Source organism: Prionailurus viverrinus, chromosome A1 (assembly GCF_022837055.1).
Source record: "Prionailurus viverrinus isolate Anna chromosome A1, UM_Priviv_1.0, whole genome shotgun sequence".
Classification (NCBI taxonomy): domain Eukaryota; kingdom Metazoa; phylum Chordata; class Mammalia; order Carnivora; family Felidae; genus Prionailurus; species Prionailurus viverrinus.
Window position 1 is genome coordinate 86,936,117 of NC_062561.1, and position 15,765 is coordinate 86,951,881.

Below are 15,765 nucleotides of genomic sequence, written 5' to 3' on the forward strand. Positions count from 1 at the left end.
AACAAATCAAAAGAAATACATCAGGGTCTCAACAGTCTCAGTAGTGGGTGACAAAAATATTTGGCATAATTCTTCCAAACTAAGGAACTGAATAGGCTGGGAATAGAACAAATGAGTAAGAGTTAAGGAATGAAGTATTTTAAATATTAATTATTAATTCAGACATGGTCCTGGATTTTCTGCAAAAGAAAATTAACATTTGCCAACATGCTAACAAATTTTATCTCCAAGGAGATTAGTGCACTGGCAAAGTATTTCAATAACAGTGGAAGGCTGTGGATAGCAGGTGTTGGGAACACCCAGTCTTGTAGGTCCCAGGGTAGCAATGGCATTCACTGGTCACTCCCTCTTACAGAGGTCCAGAGAAACTTTCAGTGTGACCACCTACCTGCTGAACTTACACTCTAAGCAGCGAACTTTAAGGAGTGAAAGAGGTGTCCCCAGTGGGCAAGGGGAGCAGAGAAGGAAGCTTGTTCAATATAAACTTAAAAGACAGTAAAATGGGACATGACCCCCATTCAAATTCCAGAGATGTGGGCAAGTCCCCAAAAGTAGTTGTTAGATTTATTAACTGAACACAATTCATCCCCTCCACCAAAACAAACAAACAAACAAACAAACAAACAAACAAAAACCAATACATTGAAATTTCAGGGATAATTGAGAAAAATGTCAGAGAAATGTTCACTGAAATTCAGTCTCTCCAACTCAAACATGTCAGGGCTGGAACACAACCTCTCTTAGTCCAGGCAACAATGCCTTTTGCTTATTATAGCAAGGATACAATTGGCCAAAGACAACAAATGGCTTTACAGAGTGACTTTTTAAACTTCTCTTCTGGGCCAACGCCTAGACCTTTTTATATTCAAGCAGCCCTGCAAGACCTGTGAACAGCAGATTCCAAAGGTCCAGAGATCTGGCCGTTCCTTCCCAGACACAACATCAAACACATAAAATATGTCAGTTTTTTTGTGTATTTTGAAATATGGAAGCATATTTTAAATGTTCTTAAGGCATTTATTTATTAAAATGTACCCTGCCAAGATTTCACATTAGCTTAAAATTCAAATCAGTCTTTACATTTTTTCTACTGAGGTATCTGCCTCAGCATATTACATAAAAACACTACCTCCTGGAGCACCTGGGTGGCTCAGTTCTTTGAGCATCCAACTTCAGCTCAGGTCATTATCTCCTGGTTCACAGGTTTGAGTCCACAGTGGGCTCTGTGCAGACAACTCAGAGCCTGAAGCCTGTTTCTGATTCTCTGTCTCCCTCTCTCTCTTGACCTCTCCTGATTGTGCTCTCTCTCTCTCAAAAATAAATGAACATTAAAAAAAGTTTGAAAACAATGTCTTCCTCAATCAATGTTACCAGCATCCACATGGGGAGCCCCATGGTCAGCCTCTGTGAGCTGCAGCCTAGGTGAAACAGCTGGATGTTAATACTGCCTTGCTATAAAATGAAAGCCCCTAAACTCAAACTCATTGGAAAAAGAGTGAAACTTCTGCAGTGTTCTTTAAAAGAGGTACTTTTTGCTCATGAAAAGAAATCAGTGTGTCCCCTAAGAATAATAAAAGTAAATATTTTACAGTTAAGCATATGATTTGGAGTGAAGAATTTGGATATTGCTCTGCTGGTCCAGACTGTTAACACTCTTCTTCTTCCTCCTGTGGGCCCCCTTCATCAGCTATCACAAAAGTTTTGTCTGTGGCATAGAGATTGCCCATGGTACGCTGCAGTACAGGGTTGTTTTCCCCCTTGTTATTTTAGCAAATCAATTCAATGTTCCTTAGATTCCCAAAATAGAAATCTCTTTCTCCAAGTCTTCAACATTAAGTTTCAACACGTTGACCTGCTGCATCTATTAGCTGTTTCATCATCCCAGTTGCCCACACCAGATTCTTTAGCACCAAACCCAGGTCAACCTTAGGGGTTGCAGTAGTTCTGTGGGTCACAGAGGGCCTCTGTGGAGCTGCACTCCTAGAGCTGAGAAGTTTCTTCAGTTTGTTTAGAGCTGGAACAACAAGGGAGTGAGCCACTAAAGTTTTCTCACCTTGTCTGGCAGCTATAGGGTCATAGTCTTTTCCATCATAGTTTGCATCAAAAAAGTTCTTGAACCACTGAACAAATTCAAAATTGCCTTGAAAATTTCCTTTTCTAATTTGTCCACAGGGATTATTTTGTCAATACCAATTGTCTTAAAACCTGCTTGTAGTATTTTGAAGTTCTGGATGTATTCATGTTCTAGCTTAGTGTGGAATTTCACTTTCTTCAAGGCAATGGAGCCAAGGAACAGCATGCCCATAAACTGATGATAAGCAGTTACTGAGTGCAACTGTTTGATCTTTGTCAGATTCAGCTGCAGAGACTCATTGACCCAGGCCCAGCATGTCGTGTTGTCTTAGATTATTGCTGGTGACGGACGTTGAGTATACATTCAGTGTCTTCTTTGGTTCTTGGTGGGACCATATCCCCTGCCTGTGCCTGGCTTTGGTTCTGTCTTGGTCTTGCTCAAACTGTCCCACCTTACTATATTAAGATTTTTATTTGTCACATTTTCCAAATTTTATAACAATATATCTTAGTGTTGGCTTACTTTTTTTTTTTAATGGAATTTCTCTGTGCCTTCTGCAACTGAATGTGTGTTTCCTTCCCTAGATTGTGGAAGTTTTCACCTATTGTTTCCTTAACCACATTTTCTGCCCCTTTTCCTCTCTCTTTTTCTTCTTCTTAGACTCCTATAGTTAAATGTTATTATGTTTAATAGAGTCACTTTTTGCCCTAAGTCTATTCTTGTGTTGCATTATTGTTTTATTTATTTTTTTCAGTTTTTTTCCATTCCTTTGTCTTTTTTGGTCACTAATCCATTCCTCTCCTCCCCCCAGCCCTCTATGCATTGCATCAAGCCTTTTTCCAATTTGTTTATTGAATTTTCAAATGATTTATTTTTTTTAACTCTTTTAACTATATGGTGTGTCACCGATGTCTTCTATTCTTTGCTCAAGCCCAGTGAGTATCATTATGATCAATGCTTTAAATCATCCATAATAGAATATTTATCTTATTATCTTTCTATTGTTATTTATATCTGTTTGGCCTAGCTCTCTGACTGTTACCTTATCTTGTTCTTTCATTTAAGATAAATTTCTCCTTCTTCGCATTTTGTTTATCTCTACCATTTTCTGTGTGTCAGAAATGCCAGTTTGTCTTCTGCTCCTGAAAGTAATGGCTTTATGAAGAAGAGGTCATGTAATGTCCATGCCCTTTGGTTTCATGGAATGTCTCTGGTGTGTGCTGTGTGTATTCTGATATTTTGTTCTGGCTGCTCCATCCTTCAGTCAAGTTATCTGCAGAGGCTCTCCTTGCTTTCTATGGACAGTGTTTGGTCTCTGACCTGAATTTGGCAAGTTTTACTTGGTGTGCTCTGGTCTGTTTGTGAAATAAAACTTGTCATCATCCCTACCAGGAGGAACTGGGGCCCTGCAAAACTCTCTGGTCAGTAGATGTGGTGTGGGTAGGAGTTTAGGCTTATCTTGTGGGGAATGGCCTCACTGTGCTGGACTGATGCAAGCTTGACTGAGAGTGGCAGTCCTACCAGAATTAAGGGGTCTGGAGCTTGGTGTAAACTAGTTAGGCAGCCAGTATAGATGCTGCTCTGCTTTCTGCAAGTAGCTCTGTCTTTATGCTAAGGAGCATGGGAGGGAAATAGTGCCAGCCAGCTCCTTTGTTCTAGGAAAGGTGTCTCTGAATGCTGCCTCTAAGAACTGTGCTCCAAAAAGAGCAAATAATCTCTACCTGTGTGCACCAGGCATTCTTCAGATTGCTGTTTCCACACCATCTGCCACTGGGTTGTTTGCTTGCCTTCTCTCTAAGAGGAGGACAGTGCCTTTGGGATCTATCACAGCCAAGGCCACTGACAATTAGGACTCCAGATTTTAATCCTCACTGATTGCAAGAACTCTCAAAATGTAGCCCCTGTCTTTTTCCAGAACAATGTTTTGAGGAAATGTTCTCCAGGTGTGTTCCCCGATTTTCTCCTCCCTCTCTCACTCTCTCTGTCTACACAGTTCCTCTGACCATTTTGTAAGAAAATTATTTCCTTTATTTGATTTTATGAGTTGTTTATATATTTTGGATACTTACCCCTTATTTAATATTGGGTTAGTAAAACTTTTCTCATTTTGTAGGTTGCTTTTTCATTTTTTTCTTTGACGGTTTCATTTGCTGTGAAGATTTTAAGTATATTTGATTCCTAGTTGTTAATTTTTACTTTTGTTTTTCCTGCTTTCAGTGTCATTTCCAAAACACCATTGCCAAGACCATTGGTGAGGTGCCATATCTTAATGTTTTCTTCTAGTTTTATGGTATCATATCTTGTGTTTAAGTCTTTGATCGTTTTGAATTATCTTTTTGTGAGTGACATGAGAGGTGGGTCTAACATCATTATTCTGCATGTATGTATCCAGTTTTCCAAACTTTTGTTAAATAAACTATTCTTTCCCTCTCTTTTTATTTTCCATATTTTCACCAGGTGTGACTGGTGACTACCTTAACAAATATTAGTTGATCATACATGTGGGTGTTTAATTATGTGCTGTCCATTTGCTTCCATTGTTGTGTGTTTATTTTTTTGTGCCAATAACATACTATTTTATTACTATAGCTTCATAATATAGTTTGAAACCAGGAAGTGAAATATCTCTAGCTTTGTTCTTTCTTAGGTTTGCTTTGGTTATTTGCTCTCGCAATTCTTACAAATTTTAGATCTTTTGCTATTTCTATGTCTGTGAATAATGCCATTGGAATTTGGATAAGAATTGCATTGAATCTATAGATGACTTTGTGAAGTATGGGCATTTTAACACTATGAATTCTTCCAATCATAGCACACTGGATGTATTTTCATTTGTTTGTGTCTTGTTTGATTTTCTTCAAAAAAGGCATGCATTTTTCCTTGTACATATCTTTAATTCCTTGCCTTAATTTATTCCTATATGTTGTATTCTATATATATATACACACACATATACATATATATATACATATGCATGTATATATATACATAAATAAATGTGTAGAAATTAAACTGATTTCTGATATTGATTTTATATTCTATAGTTTTATTGAAATCGTTCATTAGTTCCAATAGTATCTTTGTTCAGTTGTTGAGATTTTCTATATACAAAATGATATCAACTACAATTACTGACAATTTTAATTGTACTTTTCAGAATCAGTTGCCTTTTATTTCTTTGTGTTGTCTAATTTTTTCTAGCTCGAACTTGGAGTATTATATAGAATAAGAGTAGTGAAAGTGAGCATCATTGTCTTGTTTCTGATCTTAGAAGATACACTTTCAATTTTTTCACCATTGTGTATAAAGCCTGTTGCAGTTGGATGTAGATAACCTTTATTAGGGTAATGTATGTTTGTTCTATACCCAGTCTGTAGAGGGTTTTTTATCATGAAAGAATATTGTATGTGTCAAATGCTTTTCTGCATCTATTGTGATGATCAAGTGATTTTTATCTTTCATTTTATTGATGTAAAAGGTTGCATTTTATTTGAGTATGTTGACCCATTCCCACATCACAGAGATAAATCCCAAATGGCCAAAGTGAACATTTTTAAATTGATTCTTGAATTAAGTTTGGAAATATTCTGTTGAAAATGTTTACATTAATATGTGCAGTGATATTGGTGTATAGTTTTCTACTTTGTAATGCTCTTATCTATCATTAGTATCAGTGTAATGCTGGCCTTGTAAAAAGACTTTGTGAAAGTGTTTCCACCTCTTCAATTTTTGGAAGAATTTGAGCAGGATAGGTATTAATTCTTTGGTAAATGTTTGGTAGAATATACCAGTGAAGCCATCTGATCTGGGTTGTTTTCTGTGTTGGGAGTGTTTGTTTCTTCTTTACTGTTTTTAATTCTTTCCTACTAATTGATGTTTAGATTTTATGTTTCTTCATGATTCTGTCCTGCTAGGTTGTATGTATAAATTGTAGGTATATAATTATTCATAGTAATCTCTTATGATCTTATGAATTTCTGTCATATTAGATGTAAAGTCTTTTTCTACAGTTATAATTTTATTTATTGAGGATTCTCAATTTTTTTCTTAGCCTATGTAAAGCTTTCTTAATTTTGTTTACATTCTTGAAAGATGAACTCTTAGTTGTACTAATCATTTTTCATTACTGTTTTGAGCTTATTTATTTCTGCTCATATCTTTATTATTTCCCTTTTTTTTTTTTTGCTTTTTTTTTAGCTTATTTTTTTCTTCTTTTTCTAGTTCATTGAGACCTTGCAAGGAAGATCTAGTGGTGGTGAATTTTGTTATATTTTGTTTGCTTAAGAAACTTTATTCTTCCTACATATCTGAAGGATAATCTTTCTTGGCATGGTATTGTTGGTTGCCAATTTTTGCTTTTCAACACTTTGAATATGCCATTCTACTCTTTCCTTGTGTAATTATAGTAGAAGGGACTAAAGCAGCTTCCCGACCTCCTTTGTATCTGCAGCCCTAATTGAGATATTGTTTTTGGGGGGCTGCACAGGAAAATTAGAAATGTCTCAGGTCTCTTGGTATAAAGTGCAGAGGCGCATTTGTTTGGTAATGGATGTCAAGTTAGTTGTATAAAAAAAAGGGCTAGAAAAGAATAATTTGCCCCACCATGGTACTAAAATCATTTTCCAGAACGTAATAGATTGCATTAATAAGTTTTTTTCTATCAGTAATGTCTTTTAAAATAAATTGAAAAAATTATCCAATTAAAAGGCATAAAGTGGATGAACTTAAAAAAAGTGGGGGGGAGAGAAAAAAAAAGGGCCCCAGCTATATGCTGTCCACAAAGCACATTAATTTTAAGGAAAATGTAGATTCATAGTGAAAGGATGGAAGAAATGTTCCATATGAATGGAAAACAAAAGGCAGCAAGGCTAGCTATTGTTGCATCAGACAAAGTACACGTTCGGTCAAAATCTTCAGTAAAATAAAAGTAAGGTTATTATGTAATGACAAAGAGATCAATAAATCAAGAGAATATAATAATTGTAAATATATACAGACCCAACATCAGAGCATCTACATATATTAAGTCAACACTAACAGATCTAAATGGAAAAATAGACCCATAAGTATAGAAAACTTAATACCCCAATTCAACAATGAATAAATCATACAGACAGAAAAGTCAATAAGGAAAAATTGGACTAAGACTATATTTTAAACCAAACGAGCATAACATACATGTATAGAACTTTTTATTCAACTGCATCAGAATATACATTCTTCCGAAGGTCACATGGTACATCCTCTAGGATAGATAACATATTAGCTCATAAAACAAGTCTTAGCAAATTTAAAAATATTAAAATAATAAAAAGTATATTATTTCAATCACAATGGTAGTAAACTAGAAAGAAATAACAAGAGGAAGCCTGAAAACTTCATAAAAAATTCATAAACTAGACAACTTACTACTGAACAACCAATTAAAGCACCATATATAAATCGGTATGAAATTCTGCTAAAGTAGTGCTAAGAGAAAAGTCTATTATGAAACACCTAAATTAAGGTAAAAAATCTCAAATAAACAACTATGCTTACTCTTTAAAGAAATAATTAAAAGAGACCAAAGCCCAAATTTATAAAAATAAACGTTTAAAGATATTATATAGATCACAAATAAAGTACTAGAAACAAAATAAAAATATCAATGAAACAAAGAGTTGCCTTTTAAAAATGAAAACAAAACAGAAAAAATTTAGCTGAAGGAAAGAAAAAAGGGAGACAATACAAATAAATAAAATAAAAATGATAGAGAAGACATAAAAAATGATAATTTAGAATTAAAAGAATTATAGTAGACTACCAAAATAATTTATACACCAAATGACTGGATAATCTAGATGAAATATATAAATTCCTAGAAACATGACTTATCATCTATGACTCATGAAGAAATAGAAAATATGAACAAAGCAACGACAGGAATACTAAATCATTAATCAAAAACCTCCCAAGGCCGGGGTGGGGGGAGGGCATGACCAAATGGTTTCAATGGTGAATTCTAACAAACATTGAAGGGTTAATGCCAAAAATCTCAAATTATTCTGAAAAACTGAAGAGGAAGGTACACTTCCAAATTCATTTTACAAGGCCATTTTTAAGATACCAAAACTAGATAAGGACTCTAAAAGAAAATAAATTTAAGGTCAATATTCCAGATAAATGTAGATACAAATAGTCTAAACAAAACATTAACAAACACAATTCAACAACATATTTATAGAAATATATAGCTTGACCACATAGGATTTATTCCTGTTATGCAAAGATGGTTCAGCATATGCCAATTAATAAACATGATATACCATGATAAGAAACTAACGATAAAAATTATGTCATCTCAGTACATGTAGAAATAGCATTTGACAATATAAGATATCTTTCATGATACAAATCTTCAACAAATTGGGTATAGAAGCAAGATGAATCAAGAAAATAAAATCTATTGTCACAAGCCCACAACTGACATCAAAGGTAAAAGGTAAAAGGTAAAAGGATGAAAGATTTTCCCTAATTTCAGGAACAAAATAGTGACTTCACTCCCCACTTCTTTTCAACATAGTGCTGAATACTCTAGCCAAAGCAACCAGGCAAACAAAACAAACAAACAAACAAAATGCATCCCGATTGTAAAATTGTCCCTGTTTGTGGATGACATTATTTTACATGAGGGAAAACTACAAATTCCATGAAAAACTACTAGAACAAATAAAGAAATTTAATAAATTAACATGATACAAAATAAACACAGATTTAGTCATGTTTCTGTACTAACAATGAAATATATAAAAATAAAGCAATCCCATGCATAATAGCATCAGACACAATAAAACACTAAGAAATAAAAAAAGATAAAATATCTATACACTAAAATTATAAAACATTAATTAAGGTAATTGAAGAAGACAGAAATGAAAAGATATTCCATGCTCACTGGAAAAATTAATTGCAAATTATGAACATCATTAAATTTCCAAACTATCCAGAACATCTATAGATTCCATGCAATCTTTACCAAAATTCCAATGGCATTTTTCACAGAAATGGAAAAAAAAATCTGAAATTCATATAGAACCACAAGAAGATCCAAAGAGGCAAAGCAATTATGAGACAGAAGAACAAACCTGGAGGCATCACACAACCTGATTTCAAATTGCATTATGAAGCTATACCAATCAAAACAATATGATATTAACATAAAAAGAAAACTATGAAGCAATAGAACCTACAATCAAGAAACTACAAATAAATCCATGCTTATGCATTCAATTAAAATCTGACAAAGGAGGATCACATAGGTAGCTCAGTTGACTAAGCATCTAACTCTTGATTTCAACTCAGGTTATGAACTGATGGTTTGTGAGTTTGAGCCCCACAGAGCTATGAGCTGACAATGTGGAGACTGCTTGTGAATCCCTCTCCGTCTCTCTCTGCCCCTCCCATGCTCTTCCTCTCTCAAAGTAGATAAATACACATAAAAAATAAATAAATAGAAGTTGGCAAAGTGTCCAAGGGTATTCAATAGAAAAACGGATATCTTCTCCAACAAATGATGTTGGGAAAGTTGGGTGTTCACATGCAAAAATAATGTTACCCCTATCTTACACCATTCATTAAAAACAACAGAAATTGTATGAAAAGTATGGACGTAAGACTGAAAGCCATAAAGCTAATAAAAAATTAGAAAAAATGCACCTTGACATTGGTCTTAGCAATGATTTTTTGGCTATGATGCATAAGGCAAAGGCTACAAAAAAATTAAATAAGTGGCACTCTATCAAATTTAAAAGCATCTACCCAGCAAAAGAAGCAATCACCATCAAGAATTTAAATGCACCATACATAATGGGAGAAAATATGTACATTCCATCTATCTGATGTGAGGTTAATATCCATAATATATAGGACTCTTAAGCAACTTAATAGCAAAAAAAAAAAAAGACAATCCGATTGAAAAAATGGTCAAAGAAGTTAGGAATTGTTTAAAAAGAGGCATACACTGGCAAACAGGCAAATAAAAAGATGCTTAACATCACTAATCATCAGCGAAATGTAAATAAAATAAAAACAATTTATAATACCTCACAATTATTGGAATATCTCTAAATTAAGACAGGAGATAGCAAGAGATAGCAAGGTTACAAAAGAAAAGTGTATATAACTACTAACACTATTTTGAAGATATATTTCCATGTTCATGTTCATTGTAGTGTTATTCACTATAGTCAAAATAAAACATAAACAATACCTAAAACACAAACAAAACATACCTGAACAAAAACAAAACAAAACATAAACAAACATAAAAAACAACATAAGACCCATTATGATATGTGATATACATAGACATCTATATATATCCATATAGATATATATTGTTATTCCTAAAAAGAAGGAAATCCTGCCATTTGCAATAAGATGGATAAACCTGGAGGGTATTATTCTAAGTGTAATAAGTAAGGTAAATGTGGAAGATAAATATTGAATGAACTCATACATACACACAAGCAAGGTCCCAAATGGTATTACTTCAGCCAAGTCTCCAAACTGGGGCTCATAATGAATATAATGACAATTTCTAATACCCCTGATATATTTCAAAAAATATATATATATATATATAAATTTATATACCCAGGATGATGTGAGAAAAAAACTGATGTTCTGGTTACATTTGTTTTTTGTAGGAGGTCTCTTGACCTTTTCTATCCCCCATACAGACCTTTTCTATCCCCCATAAGAAGATCAGATAATCCACCTATTAAGACAAACTATTCCAAAATGAAGGTAAGATCACCTAATAATCTTTTCTTTTTCTTTTCTTTTTTCTTTTCTGTTTATGACTTTTTTTGCCAAACCTTTAGTCTTTCCCTTTTGGTAGACATTTGGAGCTGCCCTCTACTTGCTAGATGGGATGCCACTCAATTCACGAATCATTTAATAAAGCCAAATAAAATTTTAAATTTACTTGGTTGAATTGTGGATTTAACACTTATAAGTAGAATCATAAAATGCTGAGCTCATAGATACAGAGTGCAAAATGCTGGTTGCCCAGAGCTGGGAGGTTGGAGTAAATGGGAGATGCTGGTCAAAAGGTACAGACTCCCAGTTATAATATAAATAAGTGCTGGGGACCTAATACATAGCACAGTGACTATAGTTAACAAAAGTCTTATATATTGGAAAGCTACTGGGAGTAAATCTAAAATGTTCTTGCCACACAGACAACAAATGTAATTTTATGATGTGACAGACATAAGAACTAACTTTACTATGGTAATCATTTTGTAATATATACATATATCAGGTCAATATGTTGTACACCTTAAAGTTGCTCAATGTTGTATGTTAATTATAGCTTGATAAAGCTTTCACAATACTAGTAAATATGTCAATTGCCAAATACATATATGTAAACATTAAATTATTTTACAATTCTATCTGGTTTAAGATCTATCCTCAACAATAATTTGTAAATGGTGACATGTAAAATATTGAGAAAATCACCCTCAATGTTGCCCATGGGAGAACACAAAACTATAACAATTATAAATTTATAAATTTTAAATGTTATTAACTAAAAAGGATGTTTAAAAGAAAAACATGGAAATAATGACAAAGTAGAAATATTTGAAAATATATTGCTTGATAATGCCAGTAGTCACTAATTTCATTTAAATGAAGTAATAAGTAAGGAAGGGTGGTGCCCAAGTAATTCCAAGCTTTAAATACCATCCATTACAAAATACAGTTTTTTTCCATTATATTTCCATAGTTTCAATGCAATATTTATTATTTATTACCAAATTTTCACACACTTTAATAGAGGATAATTTTCTACTTTTCTATGAAGTCTTGGAAGCTCTGGTATAAACAATATATGTAGTCTTTATTGCAGAGCTTTTTAGCCCAAATGTAAACAACTTCATAAGGGAAGAAATAAATGTCATAAAGGGTAGAAATACTCTTAAATATGCCATGTCAAACTAGAGCATGCTAGAAAAGAGGAAAAACAATAACAGAACTCAATTTGGTTAGAGGGCATTTATTTACTCATAAGGGGACAAATTATATCTAGTAGAGTTCTGACCATCAGGTGATATTACTATCATTTTATATCTGATATTATGCATTAGAGAATATTTTAATTGAAACTCTTGGGAAATTTAACAATTTCCCAATCTCTATGGTGAAAACCTCTATAGTTGGATTACTGTGAATATAACACAAGGAAGGAATAAAATTATAAATCTTCATTGTCCTCTAGAGAAAATGTCTCTGGGGCACACAACCGAGATTAAATATCTGCTTGGTATCCCTTTCTCATGGGGAATTGAACAGACTGTCCTGGAAGCTCCCTAAGAACATGTAAATGTTCTATGTGCTTCCTTACCTCATTTAGTCCCACATTCTTCAGTTACATTATTATGTTCACTATAAATTCATCATGGGCAAGCTTTATCAGTGCCACAGAAGAGTAAACTGGTGGATCTATTCAACCCATTTATTGATGAAATGAATCAGAAATGAAAGCAATGAAAAGCATCCAAAAATATCACATTAATTTAGGTGAGTTATTTCAGCTTTTTACAAATGTCCCCTTCGCTGACTGCATATGATGCATATAATCTCTATGTGGGGAACTTTAGAATTTATAGAATGAGTATTCTCCTGCCACTGTAGAACTTGACTTTAGATATTTTGTGTTTTTTTTTATTCTAGATGTTTGTACACAGATGTCTACACAAATTCTAACAAGGCTTAGAGGTATTGATACTATTTAGTATCTGAAAACTATAGTTATGGGTGGCAGTTTTCATTTTTAAAGAATGTTTAAATAAAAGCTTTTCTAACAGTCTACTTCTATAAGTGTAGACAAAGCTATTGTAAAAATATTTAAATGTATATGACTTACACATTTCTGAATTTCTTTTTTTTGTAATATGAGATAAACTACTCATTGATTTTACGCTAATAAGACTACAAAACATGTAAACAATATCAACTTAATTTATATGGTAAATTCAACATTTCGAAAAATATGTTTATTTCATGAAACACAACTATGCAGGCAACACGTACAATATTTTGTTCTAGTATGTATTTGTTAAATATGCATATTATACACATGATCCTCTGTAATAAATATTACATATTTTGTCTATTCCAGGGATTGATCATGATATTTGAGCAAGAGTTTCTCTACCCAAGACCTGATAACTGAAACAAACACAATTGATTTGAGCCATAAATATATTCAGGAATTATAGTTATTTTCATGGACTCCTTCGGTACTGATTTTACATAATATCCTTTTAAGGTTCTACGTTTGAGTTCTTTAACCTTTAATATGGGAGTTTACTCTATCTTCTTTTATGATTGATTCAATAATCAGTACTTTGTTTTTCTTCATTTAGAGGTTACTTGTGTTTCAACAGAACCATACAATTGTCTATGTTTGGAAAATCCCTTTGTATCAATAAATATAAGACAAATTATTGTAATTTCCAAAGACATGTTAGCTCTAAGGCCTCCAAATACCCCTGATATATTTCAAAAATATATAAATTTTTGAAAGGATGATGTGAGAAAAAACTGACGTTCTGGTTACATTTGTTTTTTGTAAGAGGTCTCTTGACAAAATTATATCTCAAAAATCCACACACTTTAATGCTTCTTGGAACTGATATATTACAAATTGCAAACTAAACTTCTATCCACTCCAAGAGCATTAAGTCGACTCAAAAAATAAACCTCTCATTCAACTGTAAGAAGTAGTAGAAACCTTCAACAAGGTAGGCACAGGTGACCTAAATAACACAAATGGCAAGATGTCTGATCTTCATACTCACTCTGTATAATTATTGCGATAATTAAAGTAGCTGTTTTATTTGATATTCTGTGAATCATAAAACTATCAATAAGAGATTTTTATTTCAGAGCTACAGGGCTAATAATCTTTGAAGTCTTTTCTCTCCATGTTTTTTCACATGGAATTATGTATTTTTTATTGATATATTTAAGTCATTTATTTGCTAATTAATAATTGTCTGGTATGGATTTACTCCCAGAAATGGAGAGAACCAAAGTTTGTGTATTACTCCAATGTATTTTTTTATGAATTACTTACTAATTATTTTCTGAAAATGGAAAATATAGCTATAGTTTCACAAATTATTCTGTTTTAAGAATTATTCATCTAATTATTGCATTAAGCCTATGTTATTTAGTTCTATCATAAGCCAATGTCTTTTAAAACACTGACATACAAAAGTAGACATGACATAGACTTTATTATCCAGTGTCTTGCAGGTTAATGAGAGAAACATACATTAAGGGGTGACTACATTGTTATGGTTTAATTGTTATGATAAAGACAATAGACTCTGAGACCAGATGTAAAATAATCTAGAATGAGTCTTCTGGAGATAGTAAAGTAAAAAGAAAATTGAATAGAGATCATAACTCTTACTTTTGATATAAGTACAAAAGCAACCAGGCTTAAATACTTTTATGTTTCACATTTTCATGGTGAAATTTAAGCCCCTTGTGAATTGAAAAAGAACATTTAGTCAGGAAAACTGTGTTGAAATATCATTTCCACTTATTTATATCTTTATGATCATGAACAAGTCTTAAACTCTATGTCTCCATTTCTTCTTCAGTACAATTGGATAATATTTCCAAGTGACATAAATTAAAATAAATTAGATAATGTATTTAAGAGCTCAGTTTGAATGTGATAAAATGTTAATAGAAAATAAAATTAATTTTTCACCAACTTGATGATGAGAAACCATGACCACACCATACCCTCAAATAAAACTTTCTTATGATATTTTCAGAGTGAACACCTCCCATGGATTGATGACCTGATTAATTCTGTTTGATGAACTTCATACTACTATATTTATCACAAGAGTTACATACAGATGATGGAATTTATGAAGACACTAAACCAAAGCACCTTTTTTGAGTTCATCCTCATGGGGTTTTCTGGTGATCCAGCCAAACAGCCACTCCTGTTTTTCCTGCTTCTCTGCATTTACCTGACCACCATGTTGGGAAACCTTCTCATAATCCTAACAAGTATATCAAATGTTTGCTTTCACTCCCCTATGTATTATTTCCTTAGCAATTTATCCCTGATTGACCTTTGTTTGTCTTCCACTACTGTTCCCAAAATGCTTGTAGACATCCAGACAGGAAATTCTACTATCTCATTTAATAACTGCATGATTCAAATGTACCTATTTATCTGTTTTTCAGGGATGGAAACATTACTTCTCCCTATTATGTCTTATGACCGTTTTGTGGCCATCTGCCTTCCTTTGTCCTACTTATCCATTATGACTCCCAAATTCTGTGCTCGTCTGGTGGCCACCTCCTGGATCTTTGCAATCTTGAGTGCACAGATACACACCATCTTATTGGTTCAATTATCCTTCTGTAAGGATAACAAAATTCCTCAGTTCTTCTGTGATATTGGACCACTGTTAAAATTGTCCTGTTCAGATACCCATATCAATGAGTTATTTATTTTTATTGAGGGGGGACTGGTGGTTGTGGTAAGCTTTATCTGTATTTTAGTTTCTTACATACTCATTGGTTATTCTATAGTCAGAATGCCATCAACCATAGGGAAATTTAAAGCATTCTCCACATGCTCTTCTCATATCTGCGTGGTCCTC

The 15,765-nt window shown here is 33.1% G+C and overlaps 1 pseudogene; it reads right to left on the reverse strand.

Annotated features, from left to right (window-relative positions):
• Window positions 1-1,646: 1,646 nt before the first annotated feature.
• LOC125163960 (microtubule-associated protein RP/EB family member 1-like) lies at window positions 1,647-15,500 on the reverse strand (annotated as a pseudogene).
• Between the last annotated feature and the right edge of the window lie 265 nt (window positions 15,501-15,765).